Source organism: Castor canadensis, chromosome 15, assembly GCF_047511655.1.
Source record: "Castor canadensis chromosome 15, mCasCan1.hap1v2, whole genome shotgun sequence".
Taxonomy (NCBI): domain Eukaryota; kingdom Metazoa; phylum Chordata; class Mammalia; order Rodentia; family Castoridae; genus Castor; species Castor canadensis.
In genome coordinates this window covers 56,403,310-56,430,321 of record NC_133400.1, presented here as the reverse complement: position 1 = coordinate 56,430,321, position 27,012 = coordinate 56,403,310, and the positions used below count along the sequence as shown (strand labels likewise).

At 39.9% G+C, this 27,012-nt stretch overlaps 2 long non-coding RNA genes and 1 pseudogene across 2 annotated transcripts; 2 read left to right on the top strand and 1 right to left on the bottom strand.

The window, feature by feature from the left end:
- The window catches only part of LOC141417463 (junctional cadherin 5-associated protein-like), a 240,078-nt pseudogene that overhangs the window by 89,317 nt on the left and 123,749 nt on the right, over positions 1-27,012 (top strand).
- LOC141417465 (uncharacterized) lies at positions 1,448-3,922 on the bottom strand. The gene is made up of 3 exons (XR_012442027.1): positions 3,799-3,922; positions 2,638-2,745; positions 1,448-1,685 (listed from the first exon to the last, which is right to left on the bottom strand). It is a non-coding gene; the product is annotated as an uncharacterized lncRNA (long non-coding RNA).
- LOC141417464 (uncharacterized) lies at positions 4,900-26,813 on the top strand. The gene is made up of 3 exons (XR_012442026.1): positions 4,900-13,152; positions 14,695-14,763; positions 17,449-26,813. It is a non-coding gene; the product is annotated as an uncharacterized lncRNA (long non-coding RNA).

Here is a 27,012-nt window from a genome sequence, read left to right as displayed (position 1 = left end):
TGGTTCAAATGATAGAGCACCTGCCTAGCAAGAGTTCAAACCCCAGAACCACCAAAAGTAAAAAAACAAAAAACTAGGTCTGTGGGTCAGAAAATAAGCTTATGTGGTGGGAATTTATCCATTGATTTATTGGGACCATATTATAAATTTGAATTTATAATTTTCTTTTTCTCTTATAAAGGAATACCTGTATGAAATCCTCTAAAACATGATTCTTGATTACTATTGGTAACATTTATAAGGAACATCAATTCCATAACTTACGTAGTCATGATAATTCTATTATAATTCATTGAGTCCTTAGATTTAGCTAGGTGTTTTTTAAACTCATAAATAATATTTTATTTTCATTTCTTTGAGGGTATGTCCTTAGGATTCATCCCTAAAAGTTTATTTTTTGTTTTTTTTTTAATACAGGGTCTCACTATGTAGCCCAGGCTGGCCTCAGCCACCCGAGTGCTGTGATTGCAGGCCTGTACCACTATGCCTGGCTCAGACACTATGTTGTAATGGTGAGGATAAGAAGTGTACAACAGTATCATTAAGGAGCATGTGATAGTTGCTGTGTTAGTTGCAAAATAAGTGCTAAAATCAAATCAGAAAAGAGAAAGTGCAATTAGGTGTCAAAAGATGGAAGAGGTGACTTTTAACTTGGGTGATCTGATAGAGTTTCGTGCAAGTGGTAGAACAACATAGAGAACATTTGTGGCGGGGGAACACTGTAGGAAAGGCTAGATATGGAAAGGTACATGGTTTATTCTGATTGGGGACTGGAGTAAGTTTACTCAAGATAAGGAAACTAGTTCAGACAAAGCTTGGGCCTCTTGTGCACTAGGTCATTGTGGCTGGTGGAGGTCCCTGAGTGCCAGTTGAGGAGTTGAGAAGTTTTGGCAGTAGGCTCAGCTGATCAAAGGCCCCAGGAAGATCATTATATTGGAGATAAGGGAACTAGAGGGGAGTGGGCAAAGGTGAGAGCCAATGTACTCAGTTGTACTGGTTCCATGAGAGTCTGAATGCTGGGTGGTTGGGTGGGAGAAGTTACAAAAGCAACCATGTTGCTGCCACCCTGTAGACACCAAATATCCCAAGACTCTGTCAGTCAGGGCAAGGCTTTTAAAGAACTTGCTATTTCCTCCCTGCCTGCCTCTGAGTAGGTATGAAATCATTAGTCAAAGAGAGAGGAAGCAGTAGTGTAGTTTTGTGTTTAAAGCTGGAGGGAAAGGGAGGACTGATTCAGCAATAAAGCTGGAGGGAAAGGGAGGACTGACTCAGTATTGACCCAAGGTTTGGAGACCTGTGACTACGTGATTGCTGTTTTAATGGATGGAAATGGGAGAAATGAAGAGGAAGGATTGGCTTTTTTAGGGGTGGGGAAGAGGGTAAAAATTTTAGATTTGGAGAGGTTTGTGAAATAATGTCTCAATGTTAAGAGATAATTAGTGCTTCTAAAATTCATTTTAATATGTTCTTGTTAAGAATGTAATTTTCTTTTCTAATTCCAGTAATACAAAAAGATCTAAGTGTTCTGATCCTTAAATTAGTGTCAAAGAGATGATGGAAGGCTCCAGATTTGTAGCCAGTGTACTTGATGAGAATGTGTCTACAGCAGCTCTCTCTTTTCTGGGATCCTTAGATTCTTGGATGGTTCTAGTCTTTCACCCTTTAATCCATAATCCTTTATCTGTCTGAACAAGAGAAGAAGCAAGCAGGAGTGAAACTCAAGTACTAGAATTTAGCTGAAGGTCCTTTTTAATTCCCATTTTTAAGTTTTCAAGCCAGTATTGGTTTCTATCAACAAAATAACAGAAAATTTACTGAATTTTCATGTCATTTGTCCCATATGACATTAGATGTATCAAAGGGTTGCTTTCTGACAAGATACGTTTTAAAATTAGTTAAAAATAATATTACACATTTAATTTAAAAGCATCATTATGGTAGGGGACAGATATACTATTAGGATAGCCTTTGAGTTCAGACAACACTGAAAACTAATGAGGTGATACACTTGTAAAGAGTTTTGAATTCTTCTGTGAAAGTCAGCTTTAATAGGAACATTACCTACATTGGTATGCTTGTTACACATTTCACAAAAGTGAAATGTGCTTTTTATACTTTATTTTTTTCCAGCCACTGTTTTAGTGTTGTCTCAGAAATTTGAGTTCTTTATAGGTTAGTCTCATAAGTTAAAATTATTGTAATTAAGAAAACCCCTTCTTTTAAAATTGAGATTCTTACCAAAGCAAAGATGGTCTGGAATGGTTTTAAGTGAGAATTGAGCCCTTGTTGAAATGTGGAGATTTTCTGTTATCCTAGTGCTGGTGATAAATTTAATACTACCATGTATGTGTTTTGAAGCTAGCCAGTTAGGATATGTTTAATTATCAGTAGACTTAAACAAATGTATTTTGCATTGTTGTTGAACTTTGGACAGTAGGACTTTGGAAGGTGGAAAATTCCAAATGTAAGTGAGAGACTTCTGTTACTGGGCTTTATAAGAAGTAATCAGTCCTATCTCAAAGTACCTGGTAATGCTTATTGAGCTGGTGAGGTTTATGAGGTGTAAATTAGATAGGTTATCTCCCCTGCCTCCAGGGACATTTGAGATAGAAAGCAAGAGTAACATAAATTTGATACTCAGCCGGAGAAGGATATTTGTTGAACTTGTCCTCTGAATTTGTGTTGAACTTGTCCTCCGACTGTGGACTTGCTTTTCATGCTTTAAAAAGTGGTGGTTGCCTTTTTCTTTAAAAAAACAAAAACAAAAACAAAAAAACCCTGAAGTCTTAATGTCTTATAGTCAAACAAAACTTAGATTCATTTGTTTTATGTTCTGTTTTCCAAACTCAAAATGAGGAATGAAACAGTCCAAGTTTCTCTGCAGTTGCTCTGCCCTGGCCTTTGTTCTAGCTTAGTGTGGACACTAACCAGAAACTTGGGCTGCACTTTTGTTGTATATTCATTCACCCCAACATTACTGTCTATGCATTTGCTTTCTTCTTTTTGTTCCTGGGCAGAAGTTGCTGTGAAGATGGAAATGGTTTCTTTGGTGGTCTTCCTAGAATGCCAATGAAAGTGTGAAAGAGGGGATTGGATGCAGATGTTTGGAGGGCAACTGAGTTACGCATTTTTCTAATATAAAACTGCTATTAAAAAGTGCTTAATTTGACTTGTGAAAACAATGTTGCCTTGTCAGTTTCTTCCTTTTGGGGTACATTTTGTGAGAGATACTTTGGGTATCATTTTAAAACTTTTTTTTTTTAATGTTTCCATGGCAATAATCACCCCCTTGCTGAGGGTTGAGCCCAGGGTTTTGCACATCCCTAGCTCTGTCTCGTCTCTATTTGTTTATTTATTTATTACTTACTTTTATTGTGGTGGGTGGGGGTACATTGTGGTATTTACAAAAGTTCTTACAATATGTTGTACTTGAATCCACCCCCTCCTCCATTCTCCTTTATTGTCTCATCATTTCTAATGACTGTGTAGTATACCATCATTCACTTACCTAATCTATTTTTCCCTTTTCACAGTTTTTATATTAGATCACATTCTGAGAAGACTGATCATGTACATACATTTTGGGGCTATGTCTTTGCTTTCTTGGCTAGGAAACTCACAAGATTAGAATTGCTAAGTCAAGGGGCAGGTATATGTTTAGGGTTTTTGTTGTTGGTTTGTTTAATGCATAATGCCAGTCTTCCCTTTCCTGTCTGCCCCCTGGGTTGTACCAGTTCACACTCTAAATTGGCCTTTGCGGAGCAGAGGCAGCTCTTCAGGCAGTGTTTGCATACTCACAAATCTTTTGTGTGTCCATTTCTGCTGTGCTCAAGTCAAAGTTAAGTGACCCTGAATGTAGTCTATTTGATTTGACTTTCTTGGGTTAATGTGGGCTGGGGTCTACTGATGTTGAGGCTCATGTGGCAGGTCTTTGGGAGTTCTCCCCACAGTCTCTCTGCCAGAGGTCTGCATCTTGCTGCTGTCCTGTTGCTCAATAGAGAAACCCGGTTTCTGGGACTGCAAGTCCAGAGCCGGTACTGTTCTTCAGCTGCGAACAGGGCTCCAGTGTTCAGCCTCGGGTCTCACATTCAGGGCTGCGTGTTTTACCAGGCTGGGCTCATTTGCTGGATTGGCCTTTTGGCACTGAAAATAAACACTTATTTTAAATTTGGGACAGAAGGAATCCTTTTTTTTTTTTTTACACTTTTATTAGAATTTCGACTTATTTTTTCTATGAAGAAATTATAAATGTTTGAGGGGACGGATGTTTAACGTGATTTAAACGTTAGTATATATATGTATTGAAGCATTACATGTTAGCCTATCGATATGTACAATTTTTATGTAACCATTTAAAAAAAATTTAAAAAGGAGTGCTGTCTTATTTTAATTTTGAGAAAGATCTTAAAAAGACAGTGGCCTGTGTGCTTTAAAAAGTCATTTTAAAGTGATGGGAATGGGCCTGTACTAAAACTTTAATTTGGGGGAGTTACATGGCTGGCTTCCTGGCAAAGAAACAGTCTAAGCTTGCCCGTAGTTCTGTGAAGACAGATTCCTGTCCTTGAAGTTGGCATCAGCTTCAAGCCCAGCGTGGTGCTGGTGGCTGCTCAACAGATAGAGTAAGTGGCGTGTATTAGGTGCTCAGTTACTGTTTCCTACATGAACTGAAGTTGAAACGTGTTTCAGAGAATGAGCAATCCGGCTGCTGTTAAGGTTTGTGTAGAGAGAGGTAAAAGGGAAGAGTGAAGTTGGCTGAAGCATGTGGAAGGCTAGGGAATTTGAGCTCTAGTCTCTAGTCAGTGAGGGAGGTTTTGCAGCAAGGCACTGATGTGATTAAGTTGGAGGGCTTTTTTTTTTTTTTTTTTTTTTTTTGGTTTGTTTATTTATTTATTTATTTTTTGTAGTACAAGGGATTTTACCTAGATCTTGAGTACTTTAGACAAGCATTCTTACCATTTGAGGTATCACGCCCCCAAGCCAAGTTGGAGGTTTTTTTTGTTGTTGTTGCTCTTGTTTGAGACATTGTCTTCTATGTAGCCCAGGCTGGCCTAGAACTTGAGAGCTTTTTGCCTCAGCCTCCAAGTTGGAGATTTTAGTCATTTGTTGGGTTCTGGTAAGTAGGCTATATTGGAAGGGAAGGTTAAAGGCAAGGACATAACAATTGTTTTTTTTTTTTTCCCCTAATTTCAGTAGTTTGCATCTGATTTCTTTACATTATTCTACATGATGGCAAAGGAAACCTCCAAACCAGTTAGTTCTCATTAGTTGTCATGAATCTATATAGTGAAAGAATACATCAAAGATGTAAGATGAAATGTTACCATAGCCATCAATATTAGTAACTATAAGCTTTCTCTAAAGAAATATAGAGCAGTTGATATTCTATAAAATATCTTCAAGCAACTTTGAGACTTCCATATGCTAGTCCTATGCTTAATTAAATAAGGTTGGTGGCAGTATTTTAAATATTGAGGACACCAGAATTCTGTCCTAAGATGGACTACTTCCCACTGCCATCGGCTGTCTTTATTCTTAAAGTTGCCACAGAACGCCAGGAAGATTTAGGGGCCCAGGGAAAGCTGGGGTCTAACATTCAATCTACCTGCAGTTTAGAGTCCTTGCTCCACTTGATGCCAGTTGTGAGTTAACTTCCTTTAGTGTACAATGGGGATAAGAAATAGCTACCACATGAGATTGCTTTGGGATCAAATGAAATAGTAAGATACAAAGCAAATACCTTGTGCTTGTTACAGAGTAAATCCTCAGTAAATATTGGTTAGTAACATCATTAGTATTATTAGTAACCAATACTAATTTTGGTTAGTAACATTTATAAAGACCAGAACTTTACAGGATCAACAAACAGTTTATAAGTCTCTAAAGTGCAATTCTGAAAGAGGCTAGCTTCCTAGAGGTGGCTTCTCTGCAGAAGTCCCATATTAAAGAACATCTTCCTTGTTTGTCTTCAGTGGTGCCACCTGGGGGTGGACATGCTTGTTTGGGTGCACAAACAAGTCAGTGTCAGTGTGCCCCTTTCCTTGGAGAGCCTCACAGGTCTGCAGTTTGAAAGCAATTTTCCTAAACCAGAGAAAGGCATGGCTGAATTACCAGATGTAAAAGATTTCATTTAGCTAAGCCTACTACACTCAAGGGCCTTCTGATTTTACACATTCTCCTGAGTAACAAGATAGAATAATGTCACATATTGCCCCTCTCCTGTACCCTTTAAAAACTTGGGAGTGTAGATGCTGACCTGAGGACCTTGCTAATACTTAGAAAGAATGCTGTTAGAAAGAAACTGGTGAAGACCATTGGAGGAATTATTTAGGCGCTCCTGTTAGGGAGACTTGAAGTACTAAGCAAGGCTAGAAACTGGGATTGATTACAGGTGAGGCTGTGGCGTCTTGCTGGAGGTCATTATACTAAAGATGAAACCTGCTTATCCCGGGAGTCCTCTGTGTAGTGGAAAAACACCTAGCAGAAATCTAGAGACTGTTCTTAGTATTAGACTGTGTGACCTTGGGTGAGTTGTACACATTTTCTGGGCTTTACGTTCCATCCTCATCTCTGGCATTTATTTATTGACTCTGTTTCAGTGTTTCTCGTTTGCAGAGTGTCACTAAAATGGAATAATTACAGTTTTTTTTTCCTAATTTTGAGGCTTTTCAATTGAATGGATAAGCTTTTCTCAGTTTTTCTTACATAAAACTATCTTAAACTTTTCTGCCACTCTTGTCTTTTTAACATACCAAATGTTCATTGAGTATGTGCTCTTTTTACTTTTGCTGACATGGTAGGTGAAATTTTACATTCTTTTCAGATGTCATACATGTGCACATCTCTGCTAGTAAAACCTATCCCTGTTTGTGGTGGACAGTCCACATCCTACATCCCCATTTCATGGTATTTTGAGTGTCCCCTAGTGGCACTGCAATTCAAAGGATCTAAGTGACCCTTGGATTGCTCCACTGCAGGCCTGCTAAAGTCAGGCAGGGTAGGCCCACTGTGCCCGGGCAGTGTGGCATAGAAGTGCCATACTATTTCTTTTGGGTGATTAAAATAGAAGGTTTTTGATATAGTCAAAATCATAAGGCATAGATCCCTCGGGGGCCTCAGGACATCTTCCTTGGCTTTTGATATAGTCAAAATCATAAGGCATAGATCCCTCGGGGGCCTCAGGACATCTTCCTTGGCTCTCCTTAACCAAGGCTCAGAGTTATTCAACATCAGGAGCTAGCAGGAGGCTTAGCAGGGCTGAGTGAGCAGGGCTCCAGGCTGGCATGCTTTCACTGCTGCTTACCACCACTGATCTTGAGATGTCATTCAGGTTTTTCCATTTTTCTTGTGCACAGAGGGGAGCAGCAGTAACCCACCTGTTACTTATGAGGAACTTTCTGCAAATATATGACATCATGGAAATCTACCTGGCTTGCTCTGGAAGTAGTTCAGTGACAACATGTAAAAATCAGTCTGGACTAACAAATATTCAGGTAGTAACATTCTTTCACAATTCTGTGAACAAGATTAGCTAGTAACTGCCAGTATTGATTACCACATTGCGTGTTGTGGAACAGAAGTATAGAGCAAGAACAATGGATGTGTTTCATCTCTTAGGAAGCATTCTAGAACTACTAAGGGTATGAATGTTTAGTTTCAGTGGTAGATTTATTGTTAGCATGTTTTCAGAAGCCAAGGATAAAGGCCCATTTTAGGGAGGCTGTGATCTGACAAGGGGAACTGTGGACAAGTTTTAATGAGAACTATTTCTGTAATCCCTGAAAACTTGGATTTTTGCTTTTTAAAAACACAGGATTCCAAAATTTCAACTTTTTAGGGAAAGAATTGTGAAAATATAAATTAAGAAAATAAGTTCTTGGTTTAATAAACCCTTTTGTGAAAACTACTGAGTTGGGGCTTTCCCATGGTAAGTTTATCTTGCCTGAGATTTTCATTAATTTGCTGAACCAGCCACTTAAGTGAGCTGAAGATACATGAAAATTTGCAGTGGGAATGTGTTTCTGAATTAAGTACACTAAAGTGTAATTGTTTTTCTACTTCTCACAGAAAGCAGAAATACATTTAAAATGTATTTTAAATACATTTAAATGTACGTATACATTTTAAATGCATGTGAGGCCAATACATTGGACTTTATAAACACTGATTTCTAATCAGTATTTTTAGGACCTCATAAATGTTGATTTCTAATCAAAATTTTTATTAGATTAATGATGACTAAATCAAATATGTTAATTAAGTACATTTGAATTTAGACCTTGTGTAACTAAATTTTACAGGCAACTTCTGACCTATACACATCTGCATCAGAATTTCTTGGGTGAGTGGGCATTCTGATTTCTGAATCAGAATTTGCAGGGATAGGACTGGAGAACTTGCAGTTTTAGTAATTGCCTAGATGATTTGCCTTGAAGTTTGAGAATCATTGACTGCCTTAGTTCATAGAGACTTTACAACAAATCGCATTTCGCTAATGAGGGCATATGCTCAAAGAAGGTAAGTAAATTCTATGACATCCATTGTGTATCCTCACCTATAGTCATCTATATTTGCTGTGTGCCTGCAGACAAGTTACGTATGAAGTCTAAATTGAAAATTATCATTGTAAACAGTTATGTTTTGGATAAGAGTGTCCCTCAAAGGGACTTATGCATTGAAGGTTTGGTACCTGATGCAAGCAGTGTTCAGAGGTCGGGCTTTTGGGAAGTGACTAAATCATGAGGGCGTTGCTGTCATTAGTGGACTAGTCCATCAACGGATTCACAATTTGAATAGACTGTTGGGAGATGGTGGAACTGTGGAAGATGGGTCTTGGTTGGAGGGAGTGGGTCACTGGGGCATGTTTTTGAAGGATGTCTTGCCCTGCCCTCTTTCTTTTTCTCTCTCTTTCTCTCTGCTTCCTGTCCACCATGAGATGAGTTGCTTTCTCTATCATACGCTTTCTGCCCTGATGTCCAGCCTCACCATGCCCAGAAACAACAAAGCCAGCCAACTATGGACTGAAACCTTGAGCCAGTATAAATCTTTCCTCCTTGTAAGTTGATTTTTCTCCGGTATTTGTCACAGTGATGAAAAGTCTGACTATTACAACAACTTAGCTAATTGTGAAACCTGGGTGATAATGGTAAGTAATCTTTTCTGGCTCTATTTTAACTTCTGTGCAGTTATTTCAGAGACTTGGCCAGGTGATATGAAGTGCCTTATTATACTTTATATATAACAGTGTCCTATGATACTTTTCTGTGGGTAGAAATTCTTAAACGTTCATTATTGATTGTCTGTTAGGTTGCTTGTTTTACTTGCTGTCCTGTGAGGTTTTTAAAAAGGGTTGGGTTTCCTCCCCTGTCACACCACTGTATCTCTTCAAAGCAGCGACTCTTTGTGGATCATGTCAGTAATGTTCAGTGCTGAGACAGCGAGGAATGCGATATCTGTGCGATGAATGACTGATGATATTGTGTCAGCTAAAGGCTGCTAATACCAGTCTCTCTCTGAAACCAGCCCCTGTGCGTCCTTGGCTTGTAAAGGCAATGAAATACGGCCCTATCTATGCCTTAGGCCATTTCTCTCACTGCTGTCCTTCAAAGACTGCAGACTCTTCAGCTAGCCAGCCTTGGCCTACTCTGGCTCCTATTTTTTCTGGGAATTAACCTTTCCTTTTCCCCCTGCCTCCTACATATGCCATTATGTGTTTGTCAATGTTAGACTAAAAGAGGTGCAGAATGGATAGGTGGGGAGACAGATAATTCAGTGGTAGCACTGGGTCTATTGTGGAGAAGTGGTCCTGTGAAGGGGGTCCCCAGCAAGAGAGCTGGAGCCCCTAGCTGCTTACAGACTGGGGATAGATAAAAGGTTGGTAGAGAAGTCCCAGGAAGGTTATTAGGCAGGAAAATCCTCAATGCTCTAGATTCCAAGGAAGAGCGAGTAATTTCTTCTAGGCCAGGTGGGTAGTTTCTAGTAAATGGCTAAAGGCGGATGTCTATTTTTCTTCAGGCCTGGGTAGAGAGTTTCCAGTAAGTCACCTTCAAGGGGGAGAGGGTCCACTTCTAACATGGCTTCCTTTTGTTCTCCTTAACAGTTAATTGTATGTCTCTTGTCATAGAGAATTGAAACACTGCTTATAATTATGGTTATTTTTATTCATGCTTTTATTTCTTTTGCTAGGTAGTAAAGAAAAAGGAGTTTTAAATCCAGGAAGAATTTAAGATGTTTTGAGAAAGCTTACAAAAAGTTTCAGAAGACAGCTAGCTGCTGGCATACTTGAGGTGTAATTCTGGCCCAGCTTCTTTCTCACTGGGTGTGGTTTTAGATGGTCACACCCTGTCACTTTATCCCCTAATTTACAAAGTAGGGATAATGAAACTACCACCTAGAGCTGTTGGCAGATTAATGGGACGAGGCATGCAGAGCATGTGGCCTAGACTTGGGGCACAGTAAGTGCACTGGAGCTCTCAGAACAGTTGTCATTTGTGGAGTCCTTGCTTCCTAGCATGTTGAGTGGTAGAAGGGAATGGATTGGGTGTCTCTTCCTCCCCGCATATCCTGAGGGTGGGGTGGTGTGTATTCTACTTTGAATTTCAGGTCTGCTTGTATAGGGAAGCGGAACCAAATGCCTCTTTATGACTATGAATTTGTTTTCTATAATGTCCTATGAAAATAATTTTTTAAAAAACATGGTGATTGTATAGGACATGTAGTTGATAGTGTCATTTTGTAAAGTTTTATAAAAATTGGCAATGAATTGGAAACAGTAAATAATTATATGTTTATAACATTTTATAGTAAAAGGTAACAGCTTATTAAATTAGTTTCCCCAGTTAAAGTCCTTTTGGGTTGTTTTTGCCCACAGAATTCTGGACATACAGAGTTGCTTTTTTTTTTTAGAAGTACTAGACAGCCTCGTCTGGTCCTTCTGAGCATGACTTCTGTGTAGCTAGGATGACAGATGTGGGCCACCGTGCTTAGCTTGGTGGTTGAGATATGTGAGATGGAAGTCTCACTAACTTTATGCCCATACTGGCCTTGAACCATGATTCTCCTACCTCTACCTCCTGATACAGATGTGAGCCACCTTGCTTGGCTCTGAATGACTTATTTTTGATTCTTCCCTTTTTAGAACAAATGGTGGGACCTAGAAGTTTTAGTAAGTTGTTTATATGGAGTATATATACTATGTAGCCTATGAAACTAGAGGTGAAGTATGACCATGAGGTTGTTTTTTTTCTCATTAATTTTTAATGCACTTGACATTGTTCCTGGGTGGCTCACCCTTCGAATTTCTCAGTCAGAACACAGATGTCTCCTAACAGAAGCTTGCTCTGTGAGAATGTGATAGACCAATATGAATGTTTTAACAGAGTGCCCTATTGCTCATCGTGGTCAGTCACAAGGATTGTATTTCTCATCTATCTTTTGTGACAAATGAGTACATATTAATTTTTTTATTGCAGTAAAATAATGTCTGCATTATGTGTCATGTAATGACAAATGGTACTTTGAACCAAGAAATGGTGCTGAGATGTTTTGTAATTGCAGGCAGTACTATATCCTAATTGAGCCAGTTGGTAGTATTTGTTTCTTGTTCTGTCAGGTATGCATTCTAGATTATTTAATACAGCATACTAGAGGACCTAAGACACAGATCTCTGAAAAAAACAGGTAAATATACCAGAGATAGAGCTGGACAAAAGTGAAGTCACAGCCCATGGGGGAGGGATTTTGGATTGCTAAAACAAGAATGTAGAGTAGACAAAAGCATGTTGTCCACACTTGCTACTCAGAGGTACTGAGTAGTTTCTGTGCTTGTCATTTGACTGAAAAAAAAAAAAAGGAGCTTAAGAATAAGAGTTCAAACTGTTAAGAAGGGAGTGGAAATGCTCAAGAGGAAGAGTGTGTATAGGTCAGTGCCCCTGTCCTACAAAATGGGGACACTTCTTAGAAGTATAAATTCTAAAATAAAAAGATTAAATTGTATTAATTAGTTTTCTATTGCTCACATAACAAATTACCACAAGTTAGTGGTTATTAAACACACATTTAGTACTTTATAGGATTTTAGGTTGGGAGTTGGAACTTGATCTCAGTGACCAAAAATAGAGCTGTCGATAGGCTGTGCTTGGCTGGCTACTTGGGAGGTGGAGATAAGGAGGACAGAGGTTTGAGGCCAATCTAGGCAAAAAGACACCCCCCCATCTCAACTAGTAACCTGGACATGTGCCGATAATCCCAGCTACTGGGAGGCATAGGTAGGAGGATCAAAGTCTGAAATTGCTCCCAGACAACAAACTTGACCTCACACAAAAAATGAAGCAAAAAGGGCTGGGGTATGGTGTAAGTGGTAGAGCACCTGCAGAACAAGTTCAAGGCCCCGAGTCTAAACCCCAGTACTGCCAAGAAAGAAAAAAAAAGGCTGTGCTCCTTTTCGTGCATCTGGGAAAGAATCTGTTTCCCTGCTTCTAGAAGTTGCTCATATTCCTTGGGTTCAGCCCCTTCCTCCATCTTTTAAAGCCAGCTATAGTCAGGTGATTAGGGACCCACCTGGAAAATCAGGATAATCTCTTTTGGCCAGCTGACCAGTAATTTTAATTTCATCTGCAGTCTTTAATGCCCCTCTCCCATATAAAGTAACATTCATAGGTTCTTGGGGATTAGGATGCAGATATCTTAGGGGTGTCATTATTCTGCCTGTCACATAAGCCATATGGTTTATACTTTATTTCAGTTCAAATTTATATAGAGAAACTTTGTTTTTGACTGAATTACTGTAAAATTACCCCCCCCCAAAAAAAGAAGATATTCCTGGACGTGAAAGGCACAGTCTTAATTCTGCAGTTGTACTTCTCCAGTGGCTATTTTTCAGTGTTTCAGTAGTAAGGAATCTTGTTTGAATTTTGTAGGGGATTGAAGTTTAGGGAAGTTATTCTCTCTAAAAATCATCGAGACTTGCTTTTAGTATAGTTAGGTTTTAGGTTTTTCCACTTCACAGATGTAGTAAATATCGCAAACCTAACTTACAGAAAGTTTCCCCTTTAGACTTTAGGAGCCACGTGTTTATTAGCGGAAGAGGTTCTCAGGATCAAGAAGAGAGAAAGGTGAAGGCATGAAGACTAGGACAGGTGCTTTGAGTGGAACCTAGTAAGTACAGCAAGTGATACCTGCAGTAGGCAGTCTTTTATGGAAAGCCATGGCTACAGGGGGAAAAAAAGACACTGAGGAAGAAAGTAAGGTAGAATGGGAGATAGGGTGGGGGCAGTAATGGCAGAGAACAACAGTGATAGAGAGGAAGTACAAGGCTTCTGGGCAGGGGATAGGAAAGCCATGCCTGTTTTGTCTCAGAAGCTCTTAGTGGCGCATTTTGATTCTGTCTCTGAGCCTAAGCTCCTACGGTACATTGTGACCCCATTGATGAAGGGACCATCTTTTATCTCAAAATCCTCTCAACCTAGCACAGCAGTTCTTAAACTTTTTGGTCTCAGGCCCTTGTTAGGTTGTTAAAAATTACTGACAACCCTTGTACATTGCTGGTGGGGTGTAAAATGGGGCATCACTGTGGAAAACAGATTGGCAGTTCTTTAAAAAGTCAAACATAAGTGTTACCATGTGACTCAGTTGCTCTACTTCTCCTAAGTCTGTGCCTAAGAGAATTGAGAACATGACTCACAATAGTCAGAAGGTAGAAACAACACCAAGGTCTGCTAGTGGATGAATGGACCAACAAAGTATTGTATACTTGCTTAATGGAATGTGATTTAGCTATAAAAAAGAAGGGAAGTACTAGGTATCTGCTATAGTGTGAACCCTAAATTTCATGCTGAGTGAAAAAAGTCAAATCACAAAAGGCTGTTTGTAGTATGACTCCAGTTATGGGAAATGTCCAGTAGAGAAATCCAGAGACAAGTGGGTTAGTGGTTACCAAGGGATTGTGGGGAGGGGAGGATGGAGGTTGGGTTTCTCTATAGGGTGATCAAATGTTCTGGAACTAGATAGTCGAAGTGATGGTACAACCTTGTGGTGAATTTTATGGTATGTGAATTCCATCTAAAAAAAAATTCTTGTGTACCTCAGTTTTGTTTATATCTGTAGAGATCATATTAGGAATTAGAATTGCTCATTCAACAATACCAACTTTTAAAATAACATTATAACATACTCATTATGTTAATCTGACATTTTAAAAATAAAAACTAAAACCTCCAAAACAAAAAACCTAATGAAAATTTTTTTATTATGTCTTTAATATCTGGTTAGTAGAAGGCATCTAGAAACTCATTTGTGTTTCTGCAGTGAGTCTTTTGGAGTATGTCTTACACAGATGCTGTTGGAAGGAGTATTGTTCTATTGCCTTTGTAGATACTATGGATATTCTTTCATACTATGTCAAAAACTTGACAAATGGTAGTTTATTAAAGGTTAAAGGTTAGCTGGCAGTTTGGAATCTGCAACCATTTACTTTGTTACCTTAAAATTTATTGATTTAGTTTGTACTTTGAATGGATCTTTTATCTAGGCAAGGTTGTGTAGCATAGTAGTTCCTCATTTGGAAAAGTATAGGTTCGCTAAGTTATGGAGATCTTCTAAACCTTGACACATTTCATTAGTGTGTCTAGTCACAATCTATCTCAAATCCCGTGTTAATATCACTGATCTCATGAGAAAATTCTTTGTTATTATTTCAAGGTCATGGTTTTCCAGTGTTCCAGCTTCTCTGTGATAAGAAAATGTTCCTTGTTTTTTTGGCTGGTTTGGGTAAGTGTGATCTTGAATACAATGGAAGAGGAAGGAATTTTTGGGGGCAAATTTTTGATTGGTATTAACTAGTTTATATAGGTAACTCCAGAGAATGGTTACTGAATCCTCTGTGAATGCTTCTTATACCAGGGATGGTCTTTGTGTGCTGAAGAAAGTTAGATGGGTTTGTTTTAGTGAATTAGTAACTTCAAGACAGAAACTGAAGGGAGTTGGAAGGAGAACAGAGGAGCAGAGCTGAGTTTTGGGAGAGGAAAATGGGGCTCCTACTTGTTTTGATCCCCACATTGATCCTACTGGCTAGATAGGGAGAGTATGTTATTACACTTGTTTTATAGGATGGACTCTTTCCAGAGCTTGGTTAATACGTCGAAGAGTGATGAGCCCACACAGTACACAAGAGATGTGTAAAGGCTTATTCCACATAACAAAGCTCTTGGGGAGAGCAGGGCAGGCTCTTAAGCACACCAGAAGTGTCTTGAGAGAGCAGGGACATGAGGCTGGCTTGACTTCATGGACTGCTGAGGGGTGGTTTGAATTTCTTGCAGCTGCCAGAGAAGAGAGCCCCAGGCCTTTTTATCAGCTTGCTTAGAAGGGAAGATCAGCAGTGGTAGGGCTTAGTTGTCAGGAGTCAAACATTGAAAATGGAGCCAGACTCCATTTTCTTCCTGTAGACTCTCTACATGAAGAGACTTTTCTCTGCGGACCTGGCAACTAGCAGTTTGATTATGAGTTCAGTACTTAGAGAAGAACCAGTAAGGGGAGTGATTAAGTGAGCTGGACTTGTTGACTTAGCTATGATATAACTCCTTGTGATCTCAACCTTACCTGTAAATCCACATTTCCTCCACTATCGTAAGTTACACATTTTAGCTGGTTTAGATAGTTAAGTTATTTGGATCAAAGTGAAGCACCAGGGAAAAGAAGATAAAGCAGTACACAAAGACCATGGGTGCAAGGATATTGCTTTCATTTAGTGAGAATTTCCTCCTGCTTATCTCTTTCCTCTATTTTTCTAGCTCTGTTTCACCCTGACAGTTGGTAGGAAGAAAATTAACCTGCCCATCAGTTGATGGAGCCATCTGTTGGAGGATTTGACATCCTGTCCACCACATAAGAAAGGAATCATAACTGTCCCCTCCAGGGATTTTAGTGCCCTTCAACTGAAAGGTGCCCATCAACTGAAAGGTGCCCGCAAAGCAGTCACACAGCCCAGTGATGAAATGGGAACAGATCAGTAGATTGTATGGGCATATTGCTTTGTGATAAGAGTTTTTAGGCTTGGAGAACTGTCTCAGTTATTGGTTACATTTTACTTTGAAGATGATTTTTAGAAGCCAGTAGGACATGAATTCTATAGACTACCGTGTAGTTGTGTTTTTTTATTTGTTTGTTTATTGAGGATGGAACCCAGGGCTTGACACATGCTAGGCAAGCTCTGTTGAACTACAGCCCCATCCCTGCTTGTGTGCGTGTGTTGTGTGTATATGATTGGCAGTCCAGGGGGGTTGAACTCAGGGCCTTAAGCTTGCTAGGCATACACTAGCAAGGCATGAGCCATGCCTGTAGCCATTTTTGCTCTAGTTATTTTACAAGTAGGGTCTCATGTGTTTTGCTTTGCTGGCCTGGATCTCGGGTCTTCTTATTTACATATTCCAAGTGACTGAGAAGACTGACAACACCACCATGCCCAGCTATTGGTTGAGATAAGGTCTTGCTGTTTGTTCAGGCTGGCCTCAATCCAAGATCCTCCTGATCTCCACCTCCTAAGTAGCTGAGATTACAGATGTGAGCTACCACACCCCGTGTTTTTTGGCTTTTTGGGGACAAGTTCTCACAATGTAATCCAGGCTGGCCTCTGACCATGATCCTTCTACCTGAATGCTGGGATTACAGATGTGTGCCACCACACCCTTCTTGAAAATACTTTCAAAACTCAGGAAGGTATGTTAAAGGATTCTTGCCCAGTGTTGAATATTGGAGGTTTGCCATTGTAGGCAGAAGGCTTCTTCTATGATTCATTCCTTAGTGAACAGGCTGAGACTTTCACACATGCAACTGGAGCCTTTAGCAGGGCAGGAACAAAGTTATACATGGGCTTTACTTGTATTGAGTGATACTCTGTGCCAGAAATGATCACTCTTAGCTGAAACAGACCCCAAAAGGAATTAATCAGTCATCTGAGCACTGACAGGATCTGTCAGAGACAAACATGGTATGGGTGTGGATGTGGGGAGAAACCAGACAACCTCCCAGCACAGCACTGGAGGAGTCAACGGAACTCTCAGTGTGTAGGACTGCTGCTTCAAGCCCACAGAAGCGCATTCTGGGGCAAGTTCCCCCATAGGGAACATGTCCCGGCTTATGTGCTCTCTGAGGATGAAGACGAGCCACCCGTGCATAACACTAGCCTGTAGTCATCCCAGTGTATGAGTGTGCAGACCTGGGTCAGCTCAGTGTGTGTTCAACTCCATGTGAGTTATGGTGGGTACCTAGCCCGCACTCCAATCTGCTCATCTGTGGGACACTACAAAGCTGAGTAGCTGTTCTGCTAAACACTAACAGGACATCCTCCTTTAACTAGAGTTTGTGGGGAGGGAATTGTTAAAATCGATTATTTCAGAGTTCAGTTCACTTTGCAGTGTGCATCATCAGAACCATGTAGTGTTACATTCTCTATTGCAGGATAAGGCTGCATCTTGTACACCATAGGATGCCAATAGCGCCCCCTCCAGTTACGACAACTAAATGTCTCCAGACCTTGTCAAATGTCCCATGGGCAAAAATCAATTGGAAACCACTGCCCTAAGTGATGCAACGATAAGAGCAGCAGAGCTCCAACCAAGGTTTGACCACTGCAAAGTCTCTGCCAGCCTGCCTCCCAAGAGAAGACACTAAGCCACCTTGCATGCTTCTTCTGTAGGCCAAGGGCCAAGCAGTCCTGGTAGGGCCCTCAGTACTCCGTCTCAGTTTGTCAGCATTGCAGAAAGGATTGGGAGATTCTGGCAAATGATAAAGTGAGGTAAAGTGTATCAGGTGCCAGCATGTGGAGTTAAATATTAGGGTGTGTTTGATAAATGGGAAAATTGTGTCTCTCCAGGATTGAAATGTTTAGTTATTTTGACTGGTAGTGACAGTGGTCTTTTGTGAGCCACTTGATAAAGAAAAGGTCAGTGTTACACTGTCACTTCCATTGAGCATGAAGACACAATTTAATATAAATTTGTATGAGTTGTAAACATGAAACCTGTGTTAGTGTTTCCCATGATTTAAATATCTTTCTGCTTTCCCAGTAACCTGATTAAAGTGCAAAGTAGAGGGATAGAAATTGGTTATGCTTTTGGACCTGTAGCTGATTCCACTAGATTTACCTAAAAGTTTGTGTCCTGTTCCTGTAGAAAAAGAATTCTGATGGGCCAGGCATGGTGGTGTTTGCCTGTAATCCCAGCTATTTGAGAGGTAGAGCTAAGAGGATCACAGTTTGAGGCCCACCTGGGCAAAAAGTTAGCAAGACCCTATCTCAAAACCACGTTGGGTGTGGTGGGTCATTACTGTAATCTCAGCTGCCTAGGAGGTAGAGATAGAATTGTGGTCCAAGGCACAGGCAGAAACTTGAGACCCTATCGGAAGCTAAAACAAAACTAAGCAAAAAGAGCTGGGGACATGGCTCATGTGGTACAGCACCTTTCTAACAAGTGTGAGAGGCCTTGAGTTCAAACCTCAGTACCACCAAAAAAAAAGAAAGAACAAACAAAAAAGCTAGTAACCTGGTGACACTTAACATAGTATAGGTTGGTTGGAAAGCCATCCATTACATTCTGTGAATTTTTCTCTTTCTTAATCTTTGTAGTGGATCCTTATTATCCTTAGCTGCTGTTAATGGGGGTATAAGGAAAAAAAAAAAGCAGATCCAGGGTAGAAAGGATCTGGGTTAGTCAGCTTTTCTTTGCTCTAACAAAATACCTGAACCAAGTAACTTGTTAAGAGAAAGATTTATTTTGGCTCATTGTGTTGGAAATTCCAGTCCATGGTCAATTGGCCCATTACTTTGGGCATGTGGCAAGGCAGCACATCATGGTGGGAGCATGTGTGGACTAAAACAGTTCATTTCTTGGCTAGAATGCAAAAGAGAGTCAGGAGAGGGCCAGGGTGCCCCCATCCCCTTCAGTGGCATGCCCCCAATGACCTAAAGGCTCACATTAGGCCCCACCTCTTAAAGGTTCTACTACCCACCAGTAGTGCCAAACTGGTGAACATTATCACATGGGCCTTTGAAGGACATTCACCATCTGAACTGTAGCATGATCCCTAGCAAAGAATGGTAAGTTCTTTGTCTTGCACATCTCCTAGGAGAGCTGTGAGGTTGTAGTTCTTAGAAAGTAACTGAGTTGGGGACCTCTGTTGCCCAAAGTTAGACTTGGTAGTTCTTTGTTAGTGACTGAGTGAATGTGGGGGGTATTTGTGTTTGGAGCTTTGAAAAGTTTATTATATAAGCAGGTATGCCATTTTGTAAGTTTTCATCACAAAATACGGTACTCTGGTAGCTTTTACAAGTTAGGAATGCAGGTTTAGCAAACCAGATGGCTGGAAAGAGCAAATGATGATGACTTTTGTGAGCGTATCCTGTGTCCTCTAGTCTTCCTGTATTCAGACTGTCAGGGAACTGTAGAACTTTTCTGGGAATTGATCTTCTGAATCATGCACAGAATTTAGGATGTATAGTTTCTTCTATAGGATTGATTCTCTATGTATAGCTTATTCCTTCGATCTGTCAAAATACTTCCATTGAATGTTTATTTTTTGGGCAGTACTGGGGTTTGATCTCAGGGCTTTGTGCTTGCTAGGTAGGCCCTCTAACCCTTGAGTCATGCCCCTACCCCTCCACTGATTTTTAATTAGCCTATTTTTTTGTTTGTTTTTGCTTGGGGGTTGGAGAACAGTTCTGAGAGCATTGAGAATGAAGAGCTGGCTGTACTCAAACAGCAGCTTTGCCTTTGTTCATGTTCCCGGAAGGGAAGCCAGCGGTCCCTGTAGGTATTTCCTGGTGTTTGGGCAAATCATAGCTAATAACATTTTATGTTTCCCTTTAGCTGCCAACCTGCCTAACTGTTTAGAGGAATACTGCTGTTTCTTTGTTCTAAAAGTTAATCTGTTTTGGACTTTTATGGGAAAAAAATTGAAATCTATTAAAAACAAACACCCAAACTCATTCTTTGATTAACGGACACCAATGAACAAATGAAAGCACCAGATTTTTGATTGGTTATCTGTATTTTTAAAAATTTTATTTTAAATTGACAGGTAAAATTACATGTATTTATCCTGTTTCACCGTGACGTTTTTAGGTACAGTCATGTGCCACATAACATTGTGGTCAACAGCAGATGGTCTACATGAAGGTGGTCCTACAAGATTATAGTGGAGCTAAAAATATCCTGTCCCCACATGTGGTTGGAACCAGAGCCAGTCCTATAAAAGTATAGCACATATGATTATGTGAAGTACATAATAGTTGGTAATGGCAATAAATACTGTGTTACTGGTTTATGTATGTACACCGTACTATGCTTTTAATCATTGTTTTAGAGTATGCTTTTTGTACTTACACAAAAGATGTTTACTCTAAAACTATGCATGTTACGCTGGCAGCAGCCTCACACATCTCATGTACTGCATCTCCTAATGGCATCATTTTCTCTTTGCTTGATTTGGTGTCATATATTCTGTTCATCATGGCCCTAGGCACACGCGCGCACACACACAGACACACAGACACACACTGATATACCTGTATGTTTAGTAGGCTTTACTATCTAAATCTGTGTAAAGTGCACGCTATGATGATGATTGTACAATGATGAAATCACGTAATGCATCTTTTCATAACATATCCTCATTGTTATGTGACAAATATAACTGGATATATGCATTGTAGAATGGTTAGATCTAGCTAATTAAAATATGCATCACCTCACATAGCTATCATTTTTGTGGCAAGAAAATTTAATACTCCTAGCCTTTTTAAAAATGCAATATATCATTACTAATCTTAGTCATCCATATAATAGATCTCTTGAACTTATTCCTCCTATATAACTATAGTTTTGTATCCTTTGATCGGCATCTTCCCACCCTCTCCTGTTGTCCCCTACTCCCTACCTACCTATTGTGGGATCAACTTTTTTATTTTTTTGTGGCACTGGGGTTTGAACCTAGGGCCTTGTGCATACTAGGCAAGCACTGTACCACTGAACTACACCCTCAGTTTAACTTCTTTAGATTCTGTGTATGAGTAAGACTGTATAGTATTTATTGCCGGGTGCCAGGGGCTCACGTCTGTAATCCTAGCTACTTGGGAGGCTGAGATCCGGAGGATGGAGGTTTGAAGCCAGCCTGGGCAACTAGTTCACAAGACCTGCCCCCTACCTCTCCCTGCAAGATAACCAGAGCAAAATGGACTGGAGGTGTGGCTCAAGCTGTAGATGCCTGCTTTGTAAACACAAAACCCTGAGGTCAAACCCAGGCCCATAAAAAAAAAAATTACATGGTATTTGTCTTTCTGTGACTGGCATTCCATTCCTTTTTAAGGTTGAATAATATTCCACTGTGTATGCATACACCACATTGCAAAACCATTCATCCATTGATAGATACCTAGGTTGCTTCCATGTCTTGTTTATGAACATGGGAGTGTAGGTGTCTTCCCGACATACTGACTTCATTTTCTTTGGATATGTACCCTGTAACAGATATATACTCAGCTCCATCATAATCTTATATGTATCTTTAGATATATCTAGTGTGCAGATTATATAGTCTCATTCTATGTTTTTGAGGCGCCTCCGTGCAGTTTTCTATGATGGCCGTATTAATTCACATTGCTTCCAGTAGTATGGAATGGTTCTTTTTTCTCTATATCCTCCCTTAACAAAATTTTTTTTTTGAACAGGATCTAACTGTGTAGCCCAAGCTGGCCTTGAACTTGTGATTCTCCTGCCTTAGCTTCAGCCTCAGCCACAGCCTCCTGAGTGCTGGGATTACAGGTGTGTGCCATCCTGCCTGGTATTTGTTATGTTTTGTCTCTTTTATAATATCCATTCTAATAGGAGTGAAGTGATATCTTGGTGTGGTTTTAATTTGAATTTCCCTGGTGATTATTGATGGTGAACATTTTTTTCATATGCCTATTGGCTGTTTGTGTCTTCTTTGAGAAATATCTGTTCAGTTCCTTTGCCTGTTTTTTAACTGGGTTGTTTTCTTGTTATTTGATTACTTTTTAAAAATTACTGAAGTGATGAAATTTTTTCCCCTTTCTGGTATATTGACTTCTTTCCTCCTTTATTGTATTGAGTGGTTAGAGGAGCTCTAAAGAGAAAAGGATTAGTGTGACCAGTGATGGCTGCAGCATGGACCAAGGAAGACAGAAACGAAGAAACTGCATTACAGCTAAGATCACAGAAATCCTGAGACTAGACAAAGATTCTTTACTTAGTATTCTGTTTGGTGTAGATGCAGGACAAAGATGGTAGGCGAATGGCTTTCAAACAGTCTGTGGCTCCAATATGCAAAGTAGTATATCAGGCAATAAGTCTAAGAAGGGGTGAGGAAAGACAGAAGCCACGGGCTGGGTATGTAGCTCTGTGGTAAGAGTGCTTGCCTAGCACACTCAAGGCCTTAGGATTGATCCCCAGCACCCTCCCCACCCCCTCCAAAAAAAAAAATCAAGGAGAGGGAAGCATACATGTTCTTTGTTCTTTTTGGGTTTGTTTTGGTTCTTTACTCATTGTGTAGCCCAGGCTGGCCTCAAACTTACCATCTTTCAGCCTCAGTTTCTTGAGCATTGGGATTGTAGGCCTGTGCCACCACACCTTACTCACATGTTTATAAAAGTGGTCATATGCACACTATTTACTCATCAGCTAAAAGCTTATTATGGCCAGTCTTCTAAGTTTTTCAGAAAAGTAAGATGAAACTTTGGGTTTTGTATAATGTAGTAGTTAGTACATAGCATATAGAATTAAGCCTTTCCTTCCTGAGAATGCTGGGGGCTAGAATCCACAAGATAATATTTAAAGCCACAGATGGTTGGTGGGTTCTACGCACAGGTGTAGAATTCCATGTTCAAGTGCAGCTTTCCTGAAAATAACTAAATTACGTGTGGCCCTTCCCCTTTGGCCTCAGTCTTGCTTGAGTTATGTTCCTTTGAGTCATCTCAAGTAAGCAAACACATCCTGAACAAAGCAGTTGCTTTGTGCTTTTTCATGTGCCTTTGATGTTTTGGCTGTGGCCTGATGGACAACTTTGGGGTGTTGTGACCCCTCTGAAGAACAATTCCAGAGGAGTAACACTGCCCTGGGCCATGGTTTGGAAGATGATTGCATAGCTTTTTCTGGAGTCACACTGAAATGGTGTACTACATAGTAAGCTGTATTTATAGAGAATCTGAGAGTAGACATTTCAGAGGGCCTGTGTGAGTATCTGTATATGTGGCACCTTAGTGCTCAAAGAGGTAATGCTGGCAGTTTCTTTGTGAGTAGTCTTGTCCTTGTATTGGAGAATAGTAGTTTGTCTCCCAAATCATGGCAGTTTTGGCTGGTGAGAATGTGAAGGATATTCTAGGTGCAGGCACTGGAGACTTTATCTAATACAGTGAACATTTATAACTTGGATTTGTGCTTCTGCATTAAGCTTCAGGTTTAGTGGCCTTGATCTTAGTATGTGTGACTGTTGAAGCATTGGTAAGTTTGCTTTGATATAAGTAATGGCATCTGTCAACCCAAGGGTTGTGTATTAATTTTCTGTCGCTATCATAACAAATTGCTACACATTTAATGGCTTAATGCAGACAGCTTACAGTTCTATAAAAGTGTAATGGTGTCACTAGGCTCAAGGCAAAGGTTGGCAGTACTGTGTTCTGTGAAAGTTCTAGAGGACAGTCTGTTCCTTGCCTTTTTCAATCTAGATTCTGCCTGCATTCCTTAGCTCACGGCCCCTCCTTTCTTCAAAGCCAGCAATCTAGCATTTCTCGAGTGTGCTTCTGTTATATCTCTTTCTCCCTGTTCTTCTGCCTTCTTTTACTTTTTAAAATGAGTTACATTGGATTCACCCTGTTAATCCAAGATAATCTATTTTAAAGTCAGTCTGTACCCTTCATTCTTCATTGCCATGTAAGGTATGATACAGGTTCTGAGAATTAGGACATGGTCATATTTGGGGCTGTTATTCTGCCTACTGTAGGCTCTTTTGCATTTCCATAGTATCTTGAGACATACCAAATTATATAAGAGGTGCCTATTTATACATATTTTACTATTACTAGATTACATAAATTTCTCAAGGGCAGAACTATGTCTGTTTCATATTTGAATTCCCAGTATTACTATACCCGGTGCGCACATATGGTGCTCAGTGAATGTTTGCCAAGTTATTTGGGACTTTTTAAACCCCCTGACAGTGTTTGTGAACAAACTTAAGAGTTATAACTGTAACTTTTATAGCAAAGTAATGAGAACTCAAAGCCCATTCATCTCTCGACTTCTGTAGAGCCATTTAATGCTAGGCTCTGCTCTCTCATGCTTGGAAGAAAACCTGTGTGTCTATTAGGATGCAGTATTATTGCTTGCTCTTCTAAAAAGGCAGCATCTCATATTGTTCCTGAGCATAAAATCAGATGAACAGAATGAACTGCTTGTGGCTGGGAAGACTGCTTTCACCTAGCCAGAGGATGTCCCTTAGAATAATCAGCTCAGCATCTAGCAAATGCACAGTGAGGAAAATCTGAGGCCAAACATTTATTGGCTTCCTTTTAAGGATTATACTTTCAAAATATGAGAGCTATCAGATTATGTTTGTACCAAATCATAGCATGTAAATTGAATCAGCACAATAGCAGAATTTGATCCTGCTGTTATCTTATATGCACTTGTGGCTAAGTATAGATAAGCTCTTGTCAATTAAGTTAATTCTGAGTTTATCTAAATGCCCTTCTTGCTACCTTTCAATTGTCAATAAACAGGAGGTAAACCTAGGATGGAGAAACATGCCAAAAGAGTTGCCCATGGATGCTTTTGTGTATCATCAGACAGTAACAACCCCCAATCAGGATCAGGAATGATGAGAAAACCCATGTTCTTTTGCAGGACGGGCATGGCATACTTTTAGTGGTTTTAAAATAGAGTTGCATATCAGTGACATTTGGTATTTGAAACTTATTATGTCAAAGCTAGCTCTAAAGAAAACAGCAGCTTTCCCTCCCTCTCACTCTCCCTCTTTCCCTCCTACCCTTGTTCTCTCCCTCCCTCTTTGACTGCCTTCCAGTACCTGGGATTACAGGTATGAGCCACTGCACCTGGCCTCTGGTATTTTTAAAAATGACGTCTTACAAATAAAGAAGATAAATAAAATAGATTAAAGTAGTATCTTTTTTGCTTGTGGGACTAGAGGCCAAGTATCCAAGATCCCTCTGAGGAACACAGAAACTAGCTGAAAAAAAAATACTAGCTAGGTAAGGTGTGTGACCAGACAAGTTGCACTGTTTTTCAGTTTCCTCATCTTTAAAATGGGGATAACATAGCTTCCTGAGCACTTACAAGGATTAGGTGAGATTATGCTTGTGAAGAGCCTCTCCTTTCCTTCTGCCTTTCTTCCTGTTTTGACCTGCCAGTTCCTTATGACCCTACTTGTCCCTTACCACCTCATTGCCTGTTCCTACTCACATAGCTCTCAGATGTCTCAAAATTCCTATAACATTTATGATTTGTTCCATTAAAATGTTTTCAAAATAGCATTTTCTGACTAGAAAAAGAAATACATGCTTATGTTTATTGCAGAAAGTACAGAAAAAAAAGAATACAAGCCTAGAAGAAAGTCACTATCTTTCTAGATAGGTGCTCTTTTTCTTTCTCTTTCTCATTTTAAAGATCTTAGTTAGCTTAAGATCTAATTGGCTTTTATTTGTGATTTTAGAATCAGCCAGCACGTCACTTCTATAAAATAGAATGAATATTACCAGGAATGGTATTATTTTTCTCTTTCTTCATTGTGTACTGTGGGAATTACCCTTTTCATACTTCATGATATTTATGATAGATAGAACCTATTAATTCTAAATCTGTGGTGTTCTATTAGGTAATTTGAAAAAAATTTTGATTTTGATGGCAAAGGAGGAAAAAGTATCTCCTGTGAAGCTGAGGCTGTAAAGAGCAGGGAAACAGTATTCTGGATGTTGAGAGAACCTGGACAGAGCCTTTGTCTTCAGGGGGCTTGCATTTTGATGTGACTGAATGCTTTGCAATGCAATCTAGTTGGTGGTACACGGAGTGACAATGACTCCTGAGAATCAGGAGTCAGCTGCAGCTGGGGATCTGGAAGGGCTTTAAAGGCATAGGGATTGGAACGTGATCTCAGAGTAATGATTTTGGTAGATATCTCAAGGGCACTGAAAACATTCTGGTAGTGGGGAAATAGTGGGTGGCAATGGGCAGGAAAATGTGAGGCATGTTGAGGTTGTCCATTTGATTGACAGGAAGGGAGAGTCCTAGGGGACCTGGTGAGCTATGGCTGTAGCACCTGTTTGTATTTACTAAACTTCAGGCAGTTTTACCCAGCCATTTAGAGGTGCTTCTTGTAAGTATAGTTAGGAGGAAGGGGTGATAGGCGGTGAGTCTGCTGATATTTGAGAAAGCAGTTTGTATGGAGGATAGCTCTGGATGGCAGAAGTGAGTTCAGTCTTTTCTTTTCAAGTCTTAGATTCAGAGAACTTGATCTTTGTCTTTTGTGCTCAGTGTGCCTGGTGACTATCTCCTTTAATCAGTGCAGGGGAACAGACCCTTTACAGCACAGTGCTTCTCCTCCTACCTCCCTGGGAAGGAGGTGTTAATGCTGTGATGGTCCCAAAGGATATTTCCTTTTAGAGACCTGTCTGGGTCTTCACTACCAATTTAAAGTTTTAGTTTAACTAGGAATAGAAGGAAAGTACCTCAACATTATAAAAGCTATATATGACAAACCTACAGCCAGCATTATACTTAACGGGGAAAAACTGAAACCATTCCCTCTAAAATCAGGAACCAGACAAGGATGCCCACTATCTCCACTCCTATTCAACATAGTACTGGAATTCCTAGCCAGAGCAATTAGGCAAGAAGAAGGAATAAAAGGAATACAAATAGGTAAAGAAACTGTCAAAATATCCCTATTTGCAGACGACATGATCCTATACCTTAAAGACCCAAAAAACTCTACTCAGAA